The sequence below is a fragment of the Ictidomys tridecemlineatus genome, unplaced genomic scaffold (genome assembly GCF_052094955.1).
Source record: "Ictidomys tridecemlineatus isolate mIctTri1 unplaced genomic scaffold, mIctTri1.hap1 Scaffold_1227, whole genome shotgun sequence".
Taxonomy (NCBI): Eukaryota; Metazoa; Chordata; class Mammalia; order Rodentia; family Sciuridae; genus Ictidomys; species Ictidomys tridecemlineatus.
Genome location: NW_027521120.1, coordinates 73,161 through 93,696, shown reverse-complemented (window position 1 = coordinate 93,696; position 20,536 = coordinate 73,161). Strand labels below are relative to the sequence as shown.

At 42.6% G+C, this 20,536-nt stretch overlaps 1 non-coding gene and 1 pseudogene across 2 annotated transcripts in view; one reads left to right on the top strand and one right to left on the bottom strand.

Annotated features, from left to right (window-relative positions):
* Nucleotides 1-20,536, bottom strand: part of LOC144372543 (secernin-1-like) — a 54,603-nt pseudogene that overhangs the window by 6,639 nt on the left and 27,428 nt on the right. The window contains exons 3-5 of the transcript XR_013432522.1: nt 15,561-15,763; nt 11,853-12,047; nt 8,457-8,622 (exon numbers count right to left, since the gene is read on the bottom strand). The product of XR_013432522.1 is annotated as a secernin-1-like (transcript). The remainder of the gene's footprint in view (nt 1-8,456; nt 8,623-11,852; nt 12,048-15,560; nt 15,764-20,536) is intronic.
* On the top strand, nt 17,644-17,747 carry LOC120892145 (small nucleolar RNA U13). The gene has a single exon (XR_005736799.2). It is a non-coding gene; the product is annotated as a small nucleolar RNA U13 (small nucleolar RNA).

Here is a 20,536-nt window from a genome sequence, read left to right as displayed (position 1 = left end):
ACACATCATCTCACACACACACACACACACACACACACACATACACAACCACACATACACACACATACACACACACACACACATACACCAAGAGAGCCATGCATGTCAAAAGCTGTGGCCTGGCATTCCAGGTCAGTGTCACAGCTGATGAACACTGGGAAGGACACTTATTCTCCCTTCACCCGGAGAAAACACTGCTGGGCAGAGGGGCACTCCTGGTAGGTATGGGCACTGCTGGACCTGCGGTCTGATGTTAGCCAAGCCATGGGGCAGCACCTGCAGTAAAGATAGGAGGGCGTGAGCCACGTGCACATCTCATGTGTTTTCAATTTATCAGATTTGGACTTTACTTTGCCCTTCCATGGGTGTACCCTGTTTCACTCCAAGGAGACTCCATTGGGTTAGAAGTGAGCTTGGATGCTGACTTTTTCAGCCCAGAGGTGTTAAGATGTGAGGCAGCCAGAGCAACCTTGCCATTGTGCCCTGAAAATACATTCATGTGCACCATGATCTGAAAAGGACTGGTGATCAGTCACCCTTGCTCCCCTAGCTGTGTCTTTGGACTTACAGCATCAGCATCCCTGCTCTGTCTTGTCCCACTGAAGCAGAATCTGCATTTTAACAAGATCCCGGGGGATTCATAACATCTGGGTCTGAGAAGCACAGTCATAGAGAACAGTAGTGGGAAATAACCTCTCTGATAGTTTCCTGAGGTGATCATAGGAAAGGGGTTGAGAGAGCACTGACACTGTTCACAGCATCTAATTTAACCTACATGTCAAAGGCAATGAGAATTTGCACCCCATGGTGATGGAGTGAGTGGTACTAATTAAGGATGCCTGTTGGGGACTCTGCTGTCCTCTGCAGGTGATACATATCATTCATATGGGAGAATGGTCCCCTCCTCTGCCCTACTGCTGGGGAACACAAGGTGGGCCAACCTGGGTGGAATCAAGGCATATCCCTCCTTAGCTACCATCAAAGGAAGTCGCCCAAGACATAGGGAAGCTACTTACACAGAGGGAAGACACACTTCCACCCCCTACAGCCTCTTGGAAATGATTGTTCCTTTTCCCTTCTACTGACTGTTGGATATGAAAAATGAATTAATACAAAACTTCAAACTGTCAAAACCAATTCTGATTACCTGGGAAGTGAGAGAAAAAGAGTGTGCTCAGCACAGAACAGCATACAGAGCTGTCTCTGGGTCCCTCTGGTCTCCAATGACACAACTACATCCCAACCAGCAAGAGTCCTATCAGATCCTGCAGGACCAGATATCACCAGGGGTGTTCTGAGGGGTTCCTGATTTTTTCCCAGTGCTGGGGACTGAACCTAGGGCCTCATGCTCACTAGACACACACTCTGCCAGTGAGCCCAGCCCTGCCAAGAGTGTTTCCAAAAGCCAGTGTACATCATACAGGAGTTGCCACACAATGGCCGGCAGGCTCCGTGACTAACATAGAGACCCTCTGCTGACAGGGGCCTAGAGGGCCCAAGCCCACTCCTGAGTCCACACCTACTCAGTCATAGGGCTCTGCATTGGGTAGAGCAGTGACAGCATGGCTCCCCATGATGTGAGGCTCTGTAGTGGGACTGGTGCCGGCCCCAGCACTAGCAGCCCAGGGAATTGCAGGCTCCAGCAGAGCCCACTGCACCCTGGCTACAAGGGGGGGCCCTTGGAGAGGAGACCTGTCTCCCAGCCCCAGGCCTCGATGATGTTCACCTGCTACTTCTTACAGGCCCACACAGCACCTTTGTTCTCTAGCACTTAAAGCTGGAGTGGAGTAACCTCCTTATTGGAAACCTGCCTTTATATTTCTAGAATCTAAGTGTCTTGCTCACCAGGTGTCTCTTCTGATACACTGACTCCAAGGGAGAACCTTGCCTGCCAGAGGGGCTGGAAAGAGACATCTTGGCAGCACCTACTGGGCTGAGTTGCCTTTTGACACGTGAGACAAAGAACAGACTGGGACTGGGAATAGGGGCATGAGTACTCTCTCTGCCTCTGACCAACTGGGGGCTGATGTTTTCTCTTTCTTGGGCTCACCTGGATTAAAATGGTCTCTTCCAGCTTCTAAAGCTATCTTGCCAATTCTATGTCTTTGTCCTAAGACCTGTGAACTTGTAACTCCACTTCAACCCACAGTCACAGTCTTCTGCACCCAATATACAGGACACTGGTAGTAAAGAATGCTCTGTTTGATATAACTTCAAACCCAGTCGAAGCTCACTGGAATATGGAGATTAGTTTAACTCATGACAGCGTCTAGGAGCTTTTCTAAAATAAGAGGTACTGTATGTTCAGACCTCCCATCTATTTGTTTGATCTTAAAAATAAAAATATGAGCAGGTGCCCATAATATTTTAAGCAGCCTAAGAGTTCCAAAAACTTCTTTCCATACTCTGTGAGGAAGTCAGCATCCTTGACTGCTAAAAACACAAAGCATAAATTTGTCAAGGTGTTTAAAGGAAGAATTTTTGAGATTCAATAAATTATATAAATAATAAAAATTTTAAAATAAAATTATTTATAGAATAAGGAATATAATAATTTTTGATAATACACTGCAATAATATTAATATTAATTTAAATTAGAATTTGGAAATTATCTATAATTCAGGTTTGATCATTTGTACCTATGTACTATATCCCAAAAAGGGGAACCTAGCTAACTCGGTGGCTCCAAATACTGTGAGGGCTGGGGGTGCGGCTCAGTGGTAGAACACATGCCTAGCACCCAGGCACTGGGTTTTATCCTCAGCATTGAATAAAAAAAATAAACAAGTAAAATAAAGTTATATAAAAAAGACACCATTAATAAAATTTTTTAAAAATCCAAATGGATAAGGAGCTCCCCTGGCATGTTCCCATATTTGAACCTCAGATGGCAGCCTCTTCAATACCACTTGAAGAAATGTATGGCAACTCATAGCCCAGAAATATTAAATGACTTGATCAAGGTCACATATCTAACTAGTGTCAAAGCTGAAACTGGGTGGTGACCACTCCTCTCCACCACCTTTCCAGGAAGAGGCTCACTTCATCGTGTATGTGGAGTGACCCAGAGTGTGTCCTATAGTTGGCTCTAAGTGGGACATAGCAGAGAGGCTCCAGACAGCCACATAGCAGAGAGGCTCCAGACAGTCCAGGGCTGGATTCTGAGGATGACCTTCAGAAAGGTCACCTAGACAGAACTCACTGTGGTCATTCAGCTGCTCCACAGTATGACATGAATATAAGATGCTATGTACAAAGGGAGGAAGTGCTTCCAATGGCCAAGGGCATCACAGAGCCAGAAGAATACTTTAAGAGACTCTACTGAGGGGGCTGGGCTGTAGCTCAGTAGTAGAGCACTTGCCTAGCATACATAAGGCACTGGGTTTGACCCTCAACACCACATAAAAATAAACAAATAAAATAAAAAGACTCTACTGAGAAACACTGAAGCCAAGAAGACCATGAACAAGACTACAGGGAGCCATATCCTTGTCACCTTCAGCTCTCAACGAGACAGGTCTAAGGTCTGAGGCACACAGCCTCATGACACATGGCACAGCTTGGTCTTCCAAGATCTGACTCAGAGACGTGCAGGAAGTTTAGCCTTGAATGACACTTTGAACATAGCCACGAAACAGTTCCACTGGTGGCACCTTCGCCTTATCTGCCCATTTTTCTTTCCAGAACCTTCTGGTGGATGCACCAAACCAATGTTTAAAAAAAAAAAGAAATCTTTTTTCCCATAATTTGTTTTCTCATTTGGAAGAACAAAAAAATAATCATGAAAATCTCTATAAAGTTTTACAGCCTAGCACAAATTTTAGTGTTTGTATTTGCACCTCCGGGCTCTGCTCTTCTCATGTTCATTTGTCATTCATTCAGCAAATACATGTTGGGTCTGATGCAGTGCCCAACAGATGTTAGGGAGGCAGCAGTGAATACACAGGGCAAAACTTCTGTCCCATTTTACAGGTGAGATGACTGAGGCTCACAGAATCCTAGTGCTTTGTCCAAAGTCACATTCCTAACCAACAGTGGACCTACAACTAAACTCAGACCTTATACATCCAAAGTCTATTTTCCCCACTACTTCCCAACCTTGTATCCTGTTGGTATTTTTCATATACATTGTGAAACTGCAAAAAATAAGGACTTTTTGTTTTCTGGGACTTGGAATTTTATTATCTGAAGCCAGTCAACCATTCCAGCCACAAATTTCCAGCCACAAATGTGGCTCTGTTCTTGCTGAAGATGTGGACATTCCCCAGCAATGAAACCAGGCTGGTCTTGTAACCCAGAATCCCTGCAAATCCACTGAGGTTCATTAGTCCCTGAAAGAAAAACATAAGCCCCTGCTCAGATAAATCTGCTACACTGTGAACCAATCTGAAAGGCATTTATAATAACTGGTTTCCCTCAAAAGGCAGGTGTCCTTCTGAGTGGTTCATCTATGGGCCATTCTAGCTCTAGTGTGACAATGTCACCTGAATCATATTGTCAGGGTCATACCTGGCTGAGAGCAAAACCAGTCAGTGAAGAGAATTTTAGAGAATATTTTGGAGCATAAGATGACCTTGGGGATGGAGATTTGGATCCAGAAGCTTGGGAGGTTTGGAAAGTCCAAAGTGTAGGGTGGAGAGAAGCAGTATGGGAAGAGTTCAAAATGAAAGGAGGGGAGGGAGCCATTTGCCTTGGGCTTTCAGCTCTGTATATCTGCAGGCAGGACTGATGTGGCTGCCAAGGCTGACCTTGGACGCCTGGGTTTCCAAGAACAACAAGGTAACCCCCACAGCTGAGATTTGAAAGATCCAAATGACACAGTCTTAACCAATCTAATTTAGCCTCTCAATGGTAGTGCATTGGGAGAAGACAATGAAACAAAGAAAGCTCAGAAAGAAAAAGAGGGAGGAGAGACACCCACCATGACCCAGGGTTCTTAAATTACCTTCTCTAACCCTTTTGTTTTACTAATGCTCTATCTTTAATGGTTAGTATATGAGATCCTCTCGGTGCTATACTGGTCTGATAACTACATCTTTAAAAATAATAAGCCCAAATTTATGGTATTTGCAGAATTCTTTGGTATAAATACTCCCTCTATGGCCCTTTTCAAGACAATAGTGGCATCACAGAACATGGAGTTAGGCAGAGAGACCCCTGATCAGCTCTCCTTACCTTGAGCACTCTCTAAGACTCTACATCTTACCCTGTCTCAAAATGGCAAGACACCTCTCCAAGTATTCTTTCTCTATCAGTTCTTCCTATCAAGAAGCTTTGACGACTACTAGCTTTCATTAAAATGGCTTCCAAAGGTCAGAACCAGTACACTGAAGTCTATCAATATCACTGCATCAGTGATCAAGGCACAAGCTGACCCAAGGGAATATGAATATGATGGAATTTGCCTTCTCCACAAAGCTAATTAAATGACTTTTCCTGTCCCTCAATCATTCAAACTCTGAGTTTTTTTTTTTATCTCTTTCCAACTCTCAAACTTGCAAGGTAATTGGTATATGATAAGAAAGAAGGAGAGTTCAGGCACAGTGTCACATGCCTGTTATCCCAGCAGCTCTGCTCAGGAGGCTGAGGCAGGAGGATGGCAAGTTCAAAGTCAACCTCAGCAATGGCCAGGCTCTAAGCAACTCAATGAGACCCTGTCTATAAATAAAAACAAAATAGGGCTAGGGATGTGGCTCAGTGGTCAAGCGCCCCTGAGATCAATCCCCAGTATCCTACCCGCAAAAGATACTTTGACACTATCTCCCCAAAATGTCTAACATTTTTAGCACTAGCAGGAGTCAGCTAAGACCTCCTCAGTGTTACTACCCAAAAAACTGAGGGTAAGTAATTATGCTTCCTGCTGACAAAATGCACAATGTTGAGCATGCCCAATTACAGTGAAACATCTAAATGTTGAATAAGAAACAAAATAACCTACGACAGTTCTACAGTCACGGTAAGAGACACAGCCCATTTAACCAGGGAAGATAAAAATGAATGTCTTCTGGAAGGGCCTTAATCTTCTACAAGGTCTTTTCAATTAATTTAACAATGAATAATTTCCTTTTTGAATTACTTGAAATTTTCCATTTTAAATATCAGAAGGCTATTTCTCAACCCATTTCTGTAATTAGATTAAGCCCTGAAATTTATGTTAAGAAACAGAATTCGCTGGGAAACAGAATTCCTTTCTACTCATTTCCTGACAACACAACTAAGGAGAGTTAAAGCAAGTATCTGAGACTTCAACAAGAGAGTTGGTTCAGTTCAACCCACTCCTGTTTCCTAAAGAATAATGTCCAAATATCTTAGCATAACATTTCATATGCTTCAAAATAGAACGTAAATGCCCTGTGTACCCCACAGACCAGCAGAGTCCTCCAAGACATCAGTGATAGGGGAGAAAACAAGTCACAGTCCATCAGCAGGGAGCGTGGTAGAAGCCCTAAATCTGGGACCAAGTTGTAGGTGGAAGGTGGGCCCATGGAACCAAGTGTTCAAAACTGAGAGATCAACCCAAGAAAAAACAGCTGGAATCAAAAAGAAGGAGAACCCAGAACACCACAGAGTGGTTGAAGCTGGCCTTTAGGGACCCTGTGAGGGTGGCTGGGCTTGTTTATGGAGGGTGGGAGGAGGAAGAGATAGAAACCTGATCCCTAGACTCATCTACAAGAGGAAACTTGCCCATCAACCTGTGTGCCCCACTTCATGCCTCTGTGCCTCTGTACACGCAGTTCTTCTACCTAGAGTGCCATTACTGCTTTTTGTACCTAATAAACCCTCACTTCTCCCACCGTGCTCACCTCTCCTCTGCAAAGTTCTTCCCTGTACCACTACATCTTTGCCACCTCTTTCTTGTACACACACCTCACCCCTAGTACTGAACAAGCACAATATTTGGTATGCAGTAAGTTTTTGTTGAGTGAATGAAAAGTTAAAAATAGTTGGGCGGGGGTTGTGGCTCAGTGATAGAGTGCTTGCCTAGCATGTATGAGGCCCTGGATTTGATCCTCAGCACCACATAAAAATAAATAAATAAAATAAAGATTAAAAAGAAAAGGAATAGTTTACACTAAATTCAATAGTTTCATATGGTGTTAGAAAGTTCTACTGATATTGGCAATAGTTTTAAAAATGAGGCCATCAGGTCAGAAGTGCTTGGCTTTCCCCCTGAGTCATCTAAGACAGAGAAAGACAGAAGGAAGGGGGAAAAAAAGAGTCCTTTGATAAAAACAATCCTTGTCTCATATTCCTGAATCGAGAGGAGAATAAATATTTTCAGCATCTAAAGGAATAAAATTTAACAGCTGCAGATTCTTTCGTAGTGAATTCAAAGGTTTAACAACTGATATTCAAAAATCATAATGGTTTGTGGTCAGTGGAACACCTGAAAAACACCTGAGAACCAATTGATGTAGGCAGTCTTTTAGGGCTTTTCATACTGAGGATCAGATGTACCTGACAGATTCAAGGTCCACCTGAAGATTCTGATATAAAAGGTTTGGGTCAAGGCATCTTGGCCCAAAAACTCCCCCCCAAGCTATTGTAATAGTGAATGTAGTTATTGTAATAGTGAATGAAGGCATTGAGTGGTCGTCTCTAAGCCACTGATGATGTCACCTGTGGTATACACAGCTGAACATTAAAGGAGATGGGGTAACTGTCTGCTTAGTAGGTCAGAGAGAGCCCTCATTAATAATAATTAAGGGCTGGGGATTTAGCTCGGTGGGTACGGTGCTTGCCTCATGCTCAAGGCTCTGGGCTCTATCCCCAGCACCACAAAAAAATTAATAATCATTAATTAATTAGTCATAATAGTTAAGCCTACCACGTACTTACCTGGATCATCTCATGTGATCCTCCTAACAAGCATGTAAAGGTAGGGGCTGGTATTATTCCCACTACACAGTTATAGGAACGGGAGCTTACAGAAGTGGGATTCCAAATCCTGACCAGTTATTCAGAGGCTATGTTCTTAGCCACTGTGCAATGCTGTTTTTTGTTAAAGTATTTGGGGAAAAAAGTTCTTCCCTAAAACACAACATCTTAATGAAAGCGGCTTCAATCTGTATTGCCTCTGGATCATATTGTCCAATAATGCATAGGAACTGGTTCTTTTGATAAATCTTGGGCACATCTCCCCCTCCCCCAACACACACCCTGTCTTTTGTTCATCTCTGTAACCCTGTATCAAAATAGCACAATGTTTGGCCCATTACACATGCTCAGTAACTATTTGATGAATTTAAAACACAATTCTGCAACCGTAATAACCACCATGTGACTATGCCAAGCACTCCACTTAATCAAAGCTCCTGTGCTATGCAGCCCACATTGAAACAGACTGAAAACTGTGACTTAGCTACCCATGGGGAGGACACGGCCAGCATGAACACAATGATGAGCTTCCAAGGCATACACATGCTTTCTCTCTGTGACTGTATCTTGAACAAACCTGGAAGGATCTGGGGTCCCAATGAAGTAGTGAATGCATGGCAAGCTTCTGTTCTGAGGCAGGACAGACACTATACTGGCTGTGGTGAGGAAAGATTCAGAGTCTATGCAGACTCCTCTTGCTTTGTCCCGTAAGACGTCAATCATTGTCTGTACAGTGATGCTTTCTGAAAGAGAGATGGATATCGGAGAGATGTAACTGTGGCACGTTGTTAACCAAAACCCATTCACTCCTTTATTTTTTACATTAATAAGCCCATGAAATTATACCTGGGATCATAACCCTCAGTGACAGAATACATGTCCCAGCTTTCTTTGTGACTAAGTCTGGCCATGTGGTCAATTCTGACCAATGGGAGATCAGTAAAATGGTGTGTGCAACTTTCTGGTCACATCCACTTCCTTGCCTTTCATTTTTCTCCCTTCCTGTTTGCTGGGAGATGCCAACCATCAGACCAAAAATGGAGGTCCATCCCTAGACAATCCATATACATCTGGACTATCTCATGGGAAAGGAAGAACTTCTGTGCTCTTCAAGCCATATTAATTTGGAGTCTCTCTGTTATAGCACTTAGCTATACCTCAACTAGTACAATACTCAATATATATCCATTAGGAAGTGTATGCAGTCTGTAAACAGATCCCCAAGCTAGGGCTGTTTGGGATCATTACTAAATTTGGAGAATGATCTCCCTACAGTCAGAAATATACACACAGAGAGGCATTTATAATATTTGGAGGCTATAAGATTATTGTCTCTGAATTCAGATGAATGAATAAACAAATCCTTGAGCCAGATGAGGTGGCACATGCCAATAATCCCAGCAGCTCAGGAGGCTGAGACAGGAGGATCATGTGTTCAAAGCCAGACATAGCTACTTAGCAAGGCCCTAAGCAACTTAGCAAGACCCTGTCTCTACATAAAATAGAAGAATGGTGCTGGGGATGTGGCTTAGTGGTTAAGCACTCCTGGGTTCTATCCCCGGTACAAAACCAAAAAAATATTTGTATGGGATCCCACATCTATAGGCTCCTCTCTGGTTGTAATTCATTAAAAGGCTATTTCAGTCTGTGTTCACAAAGACAGAATCAAAACATCACATAGGGAGAGAATTTGCTAGCACAATGCATATCCTCTTTATAAATCTCTATAACAAGTCACAACTAAAACTATTTAAAATGTCTTTGATTTTTTTTTTAACTATCCAGTGTTCAAACTTTCTTACTTTCTCAAAAATTAGGTATTGATTTGGAGTTTTTCATTTGTTTGTTGTGGGGGATTGCAGGGCTGGAGATGGAACCTGGGGGCCCTGAAAAAGGAATGCTCAGCATGGGCACTACCGCTATACTACATCTCCAGTCTTGGTATAGGATTTAAATCAGAATCCAACAGATGGGCAATATCTCTTGAATATTTTAATCTCTGCCTCTTGATTTGTCTTCTTGCACCTTATTTGTCATAGAAATCAGGTCATTCTTCCTGTAGAGTTTCACACAAGCTGGACTTGCACGTGGCATCCCCCTGGTGGAACTGAAGATGTTCCTCTCTCCTGTGCATTTCCTATAACCTAGAGGTTTCCTATAACCAGAAGTTTCATCAGATTTAAGGATACTGTTATGCTACGAACTACTGAACAACTTTCATCAAGCTAGTTTTGATTTCATTAAACATCTTTAGAAGTTCTTTTTCAAATTCTCATTTTAAAATGAATACTTTCTTACCTTCCTATCTAGAATATATGACGTAAGTTTCACAGCAAAAACCCTAAAGTATTCTTCTAGATGAGATAAAAAGAAACTTTTTTCTTAAAGGACCAGGTAGAGATTATTTTAGGCCTATGGACCATATGGTCTCATTTTAACTTCCCTGTTGCAATGGCTCAAATTCACCAGTGCAGCATGAAGGCAGAATAAACAACACATAAATACCAGGTGAGTGCTACAGCTTGGATTCTGAACATCCTGAAAGGCCCTTGTGTTGACAGCTTGGTTTCCCCCCTGCAGTGCTACTGGGAGGTGGTGGACCTTTAGGAGGTGGGGCTTAGTAGAAGGAAGTTAGATCCTTGAGGGCGTGCCCTTGAAGAGGATATTGAGACCCTGGCCCCTCCCTGTCACCCTTCCTAAAAAAGCATTTCCTAGCTGCCATGAAGTGAGCTATGTCTTTGCCATGTGCTCTCCTGTTGATGTGCTACCATATCACACACCCAAAAGCAATGAAGCCAACCGACCATGGACTGAAACCTCTGAAACTGGAAGCCAAAATATATCTTTCCTCCTTATAAGTTGTTTATCTCAGGTATTTTGTCACAGTGACAAATAGATAACCAACAGAGTGTGTCTGTTTTAATTAAATTTTATTTATAAAATGGGCAGCTGCTACAGGATGTAATTTGCTGACTCCAGTTTTAATGGATCAAAAGTTTAATTTATACCATGCTTATAATTCCAGCAGCTCAGGAGGCTGAGGCAAGAGGATTATGAGTTCAAAGCCAACCTCAGCAAAAAAGTGAGGCATTAGGGCTGGGGTTGTGGCTCAGCAGTAGAGCACTTGCCCACCATGTGCAAGGCCCTGGGTTCAATTGTCAGCACCACATAAAAATAAATAAATAAAGATTGTGTCCAACTTACAACTAAAAAAATAAATATTAAAAAAAAGAAGCCAGGTGCTAAGCAACTCAGATCCTGTCTCTAAATAAAATACAAAATAGGGCTGTGGATGTGGCTCAGTGATTGAATGCCCCTGAGTTCAAAAAAAGTTCGACTTACAAAATACATATACAACTAGCGAAGATAAAATGTGACCAGTGTGGGTGTTTTGGAAAAGTTCCCTCTCTGGCACAAAACATGGTAAACAATCTAATCAACACACTTACCTAAATATGGATTCTGATTAAGTCAGTAACTGGGTGGCAGAGAGAGGGTTGATGAAGAGAATTCAAGACACTTCTACTCAACAAAGTTTCATGGAACAAAGGACTGTGCAAGCATCACAAGAGAATCTTAAGACGAATGAAAGATAACACCCCCGCCCTCAAGGCCCAGCAGACAAGTGGAAAAGAGGAAACTATAAGGAGAAAATAAGCCAAATATGTAACTGAGCTATAAGGAGTATACTTATTTGCAATAAGTATCACAAAGGACACATGATAACATCAATGTTCAAAGAAAAAATAACATCAGTAAAAACAAGGGACCTCCATGGGTAAGAAAATACTGTGTAAAAATAAGTACAAGTTGTCTCCTTGCCTGGATACCAGGGAATTTTGCTAAAAGTGAGTCTTTATGTCATAGTCCATTCTCTACCCCTCCTCTTTATCCTTCCAAATCCAGACCAGTGCTCTGCAAAAGCTACAAGCAAAGTGTGAGAAGGAGAATCCTAAAGGACAGCCAAACTCACCTTCTTGCTTTTCTAAGCTGTCTTTGCCTTCAAAGTTGTCTGAGTAGTCATCAGCTGGAGAAAAAATCTGGAAAAAATTGAACTCATCCTCTCCCATCCACCAGCGTTGACTCTGAGCATAAGTCCTGAGTTCAGGGTGCTCCGCGTCCATCTTTGTAGTGAGGGAAAGCTGATTGCAGATGCACTTTACTCCCTCTGCAGAGTACAAAGCAAGTACACTTAGGAAAACTTAATCAGGAAATGGAAATTCATGGGAAATACTTCCTTGGAACACTGACTTTATAGGAAGGAAGGAATTCAAATTTTGAAGCAAGAAACACAATCTTGGTCCCCTTTCTAGTTCCACCAATATTGATTGGCATCATCACATTTTAAATGTGAAATAACTTTATTTCTCTTAAATTCACAATCAAAATGAAATACACAAGGCCCTTCATTCTAAATAACCCCAAGTGTGCATTACCTACAAGAGAAGTGAAATGTCCTTTGGAAGAGGTAGCGCTGAAAAGATTTAGAAATTCCTCCACAGAAATGCTCTGTAGCAACCACAGGTCCCTCCTCCCCAGTCTGACTCTTTTTCACCTAGAAGCCCACTTTATACCACCCCGACTCACCCAAATACACACACACACACACACACACACACACACACACAATCTATAATGCAAATAAGATACTTCTTTGTTCAACATTTTTTCAACATTTAGAAAAACACGTGGCAATGATAATGAATCATTTCAGAACAAGGAATGGCCTGACACAGTGGCACATGCCTTTAATCCCAGCAGCTCAGGAGGCTGAGGCAGGAAGATCTCAGGTTCAAAGCCAGCCTCAGCAATTGAGTGAGACTATAAGCAATCTAGTGAGACACTGTCTCAAAATTTTAAAAAATTTAATAAAGGACTGGGGTCAATCCCTGGTACACAAAAAAGTGGGGAGAATGTACTTATAAATATATGTGTGTCTAGATATATGTGTGAAAAATATATGGAAATATTTTCCTTATAAATATATGTATAGCTAAATGAACTCAGAAAGGAATGCCTTCTGAGTACACTCTCCCTTAATGAATGAGGATTAGGTGAGAATTCCTCTCAGCTGACAGCCTTGCTCTGTTTCTTCAATTTCTTTTTTTTTTCAGTTGAATATGGACACAATACTTTTATTTATTTATTTATATGTGGTGCTGAGAATTGAGCCCAGTGCCTCTACATGCTAGGCAAGTGCTCTGCCACTGAGCTATAATTCCAGCCCTGTTTCCTCCATTTCTGTATTTGCAGGCTGAGCTTCAAACACATGGAGAGCAACTTGGCCTTTAAGCTTGAGACGGTGTTCAGAGTGCAAATATCAAGCTATCAGGGCTAGTGCACAAGGCCCATTCACAATTGTTGCTCCCAAGGAACATGCTAAGCTTCCAAATTCTTGAACAATAAAGTGGGAGAAAGCAAGTCAGTCTAAACTATAAGCTGCTATAGAGCCATTACTTCCTAAAACCCAGTCCCTAGAGGCAGGCTCAGTGCTGGGCTAAGTGCACCCAGGATGTTTTGCTTCACTGATTTACACTTCCAAAATAAGCACTCCTGGATGATGGGCACTGGTATTTTTCCATTCATTTTTTTCAGAGCGTACCACAGGAGTCAAATTATAAACTATTTAAAAATTTTTAAATATTGTTTTAGCCTAAACTGGTGATTTTGATATCATTTACACTAAGTTTTTTTTTTTTTAAGTTCTCATAAAGAGCTCCATAGATGTTACTTTCCTAGAGGGCTGAATTATTGTCGACATTTGCTTTTAGGAATCATCATTTGGAGTACTGACCTACTAGTATCAATCACACTACTGCTGGGATCACAGGACAAGAAATCGATAAGCCCAAGAAATGATTGTGTGTTTTTTTTTTAATTTGAATGTTTAGTGAAAGACAACATTCATTTTGTGAATATGGATTTTTTAAGCTATATTTTGAAGGGGCTCAGCTTTTGAAATGAAGTTATAGATCAAAACGTCTTTGATTCTACTTAAAAGTAATATGATGGCTTTGAAGCATGGCCCACTAGCCTTTTCAGTGGAACCATTCAACAGGAAGACTTCAGGGGCTGGGTTGTGGCTCAGCGGTAGAGCGCTCACCTAGCATGTGCAAGGACCTGGGTTTGATCCTCGGCACCACATAAAAATAAATAAAATAAAGGTATTGTGTCTATCCACAACACTTCCTCTTAGGAAAGGAGTTTGAGGGCTGGGGTTGTGGCTCAGTGGTAGACAGTTTGCTTAGTGTGTATGAGACACTGGGTTCAATTCCCAACATCACATAAAAAAAAAACTAAATAAACAAAATAAAGGTATTGTGTCCATCTATAACTAAAAACATTAAAGAAAGGAGCATGAGGTTCCTGCACTGTGGGAGAGATGGAGACCTGATGGGCCACACAGGTTGCCCTTGTCCTATAAATTCTGAAAGAGTTGGGCAAAGTGGGTACAGGCCCTGCTGGTTACATGCTAGGTAGAGAGGGGTAGAGAAATTACTGTGGTTGTTGAGGGACCCTCTAGCCCATTCAATAGTCTTATGAGAATGAGAAAACACCACTCCCTTAGCCAGGCAGACACTGCCTTCACACATTTTGACCAGGAAACCACTATCCAGATTTCTCTGCCTCCATGGGCCACTAACTGTGTATGGGGTTCAATGTGCCCAACATCCAGAGAAGCCCTGATTACTGGACTTTGTGCACAGGAAACAAGTATGACTTCCAATGACTGAACCAGATCTGCTTCTAACTCAGGTCAGATCTGGCGCCAGTCACCCCTAAGGCAAGTGTGGCAAACAGGTTTCATCTCAACATCATTTCTGATTCATTGGTAAATTAGGTTGAAAAAAATACATAGGTCAACTATAGGCTCAATAAGAAGTATGCAGGAATCTACTGGCCATGTCTTTGTGGATACAGGAGGGAAGAGTGGCAGTGCATTGCTATGCATTTATCATTCTGTCCTAAAGAATGTAAGAATATGTCACTGGCCAATCCTTAGAACTCTTGGGAGCCTTTTAACCCATTCTGGGATCCAATCCCATTTAGAATATGAAAGTGCTGAGGTACTGATTCAAGGTCACCACTCCCACCTCTAATGTTTCCTTCCCTGTGCTGTCTTAGGAGCCAGAGCCATAGAGCAGCAATTTTATGAGCACTAATTCCTTCCATGAGGATCACCAAGTTCTATGTCCTTCTAGGAACATTGCCTCACAGAGAAATGGCCTGATTGGTCTAGAGTAGCACTGAATAATCCTCACACAGACACAAACTCCTTCTTTTAGAGGACCATTCCAACCACAAACAGCTACAGGTCACGGTAGCTGATTCGAACTCAGGACAGTTTCCCATTGAAGGGATTTCTCAATGACCATCTTGGTCAACAGAGTAACAGTTTGAGTCATGCAGCAGCCTGTAGTCAGAATTGGGTTCTGCCTGGAAAGCAAACAGAAAATAGGAAATGTTAGGAATATGCTTCCCAAGGGCCAGCACCCCTTCACCCAAGATTCAGAAAACCCCAGGTGCATTTCCAGAAACAGATGCCCAGAAGTGAACAGTGTGTTTAGGCATGAAGAGCCAGCACAGACAGAGGCTGCACGATAGCATGATTTCTCTGGATCTGGTGCTGTGGGTCCAGCCAACATCCATCTCAGTCTTTCACATGCTCAAGACCACTCACCTGTGATTTTCTCAGCAGCCCAGTACTTCTCTACGGTCTCAAGCACCCAGGCCTCGTCTCGATCCACAAGCAGATATGCACTTTGGAAGCTATGGCAGGAGTTTTCATCTTCGTAATAATTCCCACCCTGTCCATGTTCTTCCAACAAGGAGACGATGACATCTAAGGCTTTTTTAGCTGTTGTCCCTTTTTCTAAACCAAGCCTAAAGTCAGGAAACAAGAAGTGTTCCTCAGTCATTTCAACCCACATGATTACTGTCATAGCAACCAAAGACCAAGACAAGGCCCAGGCCTGAAGCACTCCAATGCATGTATGATGTTCAATTTGCAGACCAACATGCAAACCAATCAACGATACTTTCAACTCAAAATACCTCTATCACACATTAAATTACAAGTGAAAAAATTATCCCCCTTTTGCACAGACAGAATCAGGAACCAGCAGCTTTTTCCCCTGGAAAGGAAGGTCAGCCCCCTCTTTCTCTGTGCTGACTCCGTCTCCCATGAATCTGTCTGGCTCAGCTCTAGCCCTCAGCAAGCCCTGTGCTTCCTCCTGACTCCTACCTAGACAAAAGGAAATCTCTGCCCAGCCCAGCTTTGCTCGCCATCATTCTACACAGGTGTTTTGGTTATTGCTACATATTGTGTCCCTTCAAACTTCATATGATGAAACCCTATCACCCAATATAATGACACTAGGCAAGGGGGCCTTTGGGAAATGACTAATAATAGAGGAACCTTATGATGGGATTAGTTTTTGTATGAAGGAGGCCTCGAGAGCTGCCTTGCCCCATCTACCATGTGAGGACACAGCAAGAAGGCACCACCTGTGAGTCAGATATGCGTTCACACCAGACACCAAACGTTGGCACCTTGACCTTGGACTTCCCAGCTCCCAAAGTATGAGCAATAAGTTTCTGTTGTTTATCAGCATCCTATTTATAGTTATCTCAGTCTGGATAGTCTAAGACAATTAGTAATAACAATATTTGATTACCAATCATTCTCCTCTGTGTTTATAATTTGCTCAGAGATCTCATTAGAAATGGTTTTCTAGGAGGACATGATCCATTTTTTTCTACGTATTTCCCTCCTACCTATTAGCCTACAGCAATTGGTGTGGCTTATAGCTTCAGTTATCAAAATAACACACCTTCCTTCTGAAGTGAGACATCCATCCTGGCCCTTCCAATTAATAAACCTTTTAAAGAGAGTACAGATATTGCCCTCTGTGTGACCATAGGCAGTTTACATAATACATTTGAACTTCAGTTTTATGACATCCATGAAATTAGTTCCTCTATCATTGGGTTACAATGGATATGAGTTTCATGAGATAATGAACATGAATATATATGGCCTGGGGCTGGGGATATGTCTCAGTGGTAGAGCATTTTCCTGGCGTGCATGAGGCCCTGGGGTCCAATCCCCAACACTGCAAAAGGAAAAAAAGAATGGCATAGTGACTAGGAATAAATAAATGATGAGTAGATTTCAGGGGGCAGAACACTGTGGCAGAGAAATCTGCAATTCAGAAATAAAGAACTAACTTCTCACTCTGGTTTAACTACTCACAGGCAGTATGATCTTAAGTAATGTCTTCTTTTCAAACCTCTATTTTCTTATTGGTAAAGTGAAAACATTTCTACCCCCCTCCTCAGGCTGGTATGAAAGAAGATGGTACATCATACGTATTCAGTTCATTTATTCATCTGATCATTCAAATTGTAAGTCTATTGGAAAAAATTCAAGAGTCTTAGAGCAAAGCTACTGAGATGGTGGTACAAGCCTGTTCTTGGTGAATTTTCAACACAAGAAGCAGTAGCTATTAAAATTCACCCAATTCAGTACTTTCTAAAGGAGCATTCCACTGTGCTGTCATGGAGAAGAAAAGATAATGTAGCCACAAGCTATGGACTTATTCTGTAACAGGCTTATTTTCATAGTCGATTTATTACGCACCGATTCATTTGAAATTTCTCATTCTAAGCTCATTTAAGAAGGCTTGGTTACAAAGCTCTGATCTACAAAGCTGAACCCCAACGCCTTAGGAGAGTGATACAAAATTTTAAAAATAATCCTGATCCTTTTGTGGTTCACAAGCATGGGGATTGGTTTTGCCCACTGTTGTCTGGGAGACACCTCCCTCAAACCTTGTTACCACATTGGCACATTACCCACCTGACATGAAAAGAAATAAAAGAGCAAGCTTATTGAAAGATAGATGAAATTAAGTAGACTTTTCCTTGGTCGAGGTTGTCTTCTCCAAAAAGGAGCAGCAAGAGTGAGAGCTCATTTTATCTTGAGGATCTGGAGCAAACCAGTGTGCTGTGAGACCTGCATCCAGAACTGCACCTGGAAGGCCTCCTTCCTCCTTCCTAGGGTCCATGGTGGGCCCTGGTTACAACGCCTCCTATACCCACTCCAGCAGATTCTGCTCCCAGAGCCTTTGCAGGGCCCCAACTGACAGACGCAAATCTATGTAGGGACAGGTGAACACGTAGCTCAGTATCCCCATCTTTGGAGGCTGGGATCTCTCTAATGTTTTCTGGATATTCAGCCTGTTTAACTTCCACTGAAACCCACAATGTGTGCACTTGCCTCCGCCCTGACTTGGATGCCCTACATGCACAGCAGGACCTCAGCACCCTGCTACAGACATAATTGTGGTTTCACTCTTCTCCTCCTCAGACCAGGACCATGGGTAGCTCCGTGAACCCACATGACCATCTCCAGCCTGGTCTCCCAACCACAGAATGAAGACAGGACCACCAGCTCCTTAGTTCAAGGCTGCGAAGAACATCAGGGTTCTGTACTCTCCTCTGAGACTGAGAGATGCAGGAGAATACCATGTCACTGAGTGTGGAGGAAATGCCACCGATACCAGGCCTGTGGTAATCCTGGGACACACCCAGTATCCAGAGGCCTATTTTAATGCTGTTTTCAACTGCCTTGCCTCCTAGATGAAGTAGATTCATGTGGTTCCAAATAAGAACAGCACTTTTCTGGCCCCCGTGCCTCATTTCCCTCCCACCACCACACGTTAACCTGAGTAAGATCAAGATAGGGAAAGGGATAAAATTAAATGAGCTAAAGTTGTAGTCTCATTCTGAGATCTACTTTCAGTGTAACTCAGATCCTTCCAAACTTTATGCTTTGTCTAGGTTGTTCTGGGCCTGAGAGTTAACTGCTCCTAAATGCAATTCCTAGTTTTATGGGAAAATATTTATTTGGTGTTCACAGGCTTGTCGCAGGGATGTCAAGCTAGCCCCACCCAAACCTGAAAGATTTATACATCTCACATGTAGGAAGAGAATCACCTGCACTTTATTTACTTAAAGCCCCTGTAAGAACTCTGCATATCTTTTCAATATCTGTGGCTCTAGAGATAAGTGGGACCTTGTCCCTTTGTATGCCAAATAAGGTAAAACTAAGTTATAACTAGATTTACTGTGGGATATGTAATTGCTGCCCCTGGGAAACAAATGAAAATAGTCAACACCCCTCCCCTTAGCCTTAGAGGACTCTGCCAATTACCTTCCTTCTTCCCATAATCAACAAGTTTGTAAGTCCCCTTGGGGTAACAGCTGTTATGGCTTAGATATGACGTGTGCCCCCAAAAGCTCTTGTGAGACAATGCAAGAAAGTTTAGAGGTGAAATGATTGGGTTACACGAGCCTTCAGTGCATCAATGCTCTGATATGGATTAACTGGGTGGTAACTATAGGCCGAAAGGGTGTGGCTGGAGAAGGTGGGTCACCAGGGGTGTGCCTTTGGAGTTTATATTCTGTCCCTGGAAAATGGAGCTTTTCTCTGCTTCTGGTGCCCAGGTCCTGAGCTGCTTCCCCCATCACACCTTTCTCCATGATGCTCTACTTCACCTGGGCCCAGGGCAATGGAGTTGGCCATTTATGCACTAAGACCTCTGAAACCATGAGCCAAATAAACTTTTATGTCTCTAGTTGTTCTTGTCCGAACTTTTGGTGACAGCAGCTAAAAATCTGACTAAAACAATAGCCTTCTGGACACTAAAAAATTCCCAGCCTTCAACCAGAGGCCTGGATGTAGGAAGGTAAGGCTGTGAACTGATCTTATACGTCACCCCGCCCCCAAAATTTGTATGTTGAAGCCCAACCCCCAATGTGATGGTACTTAGAGGTGCCTTTGGAAGGTGATTAGGTCATGAGGATGGAGCCTTTGTGATGATATTAGGGTCTTTATGAAAGAGACACCAGATCTTGTCCTCTTTCTGTTGTCTGTCATGTAAGGGCACAAAGAACAGGCAGTATCTGCAAACCAGAAAGTGGGTGCTCACCAGACACTGGATCTGCTGGCACCCTGATCTTGAACTTCCCAACCTCCAGAAGAGAAATAAACATGTGTTGTTTAATCTCTCTAGTCTATGACACCTTTATCATAGCAGCCCAAATCAACTAAGAAAGGTCACAAGTGGATGTTAAGTGCCGCATTGGTTTGGGAATTTAAAACTGATAGAAACGCATGGTTTTGGACTGCACTTCTGCACTAGGCTCCAAAGACCAGACCAGACCAAACCAAAGGGAATAGTGCAGGCCAAATGCCCCACAATTAAACTAAAAGCTTTGCTAGGTGCAGTGGCACACGTCTATAATCCCAGCAGTTCCAGAGGCTGAGGCAAGAGATTCACAAATTCAAAGCCAGCCTCGGTAATTTAACTACACTGATTGTTTACTACTGATGCTTTGGCACTTCCATCTGAGTGAGTCAGATTAAAAAGCAGCCTTAATAATCACTAAGTGATACTGGAAAAAAAAATGACTTGCTCCATCATACACTTCACTTCCACAAACCCGCAGCCCCCTCTACCAATCTGGATTTGCACTTGAGTCTGTTCAAGTTCTTCTGTACAGTGAAAGGCCAATTCAAGACCCTCTATGCTCTTGGCCAAATCTTCTGTCTATAAATGCTTAACACCTCATACTGGCTCCAGAAAATTC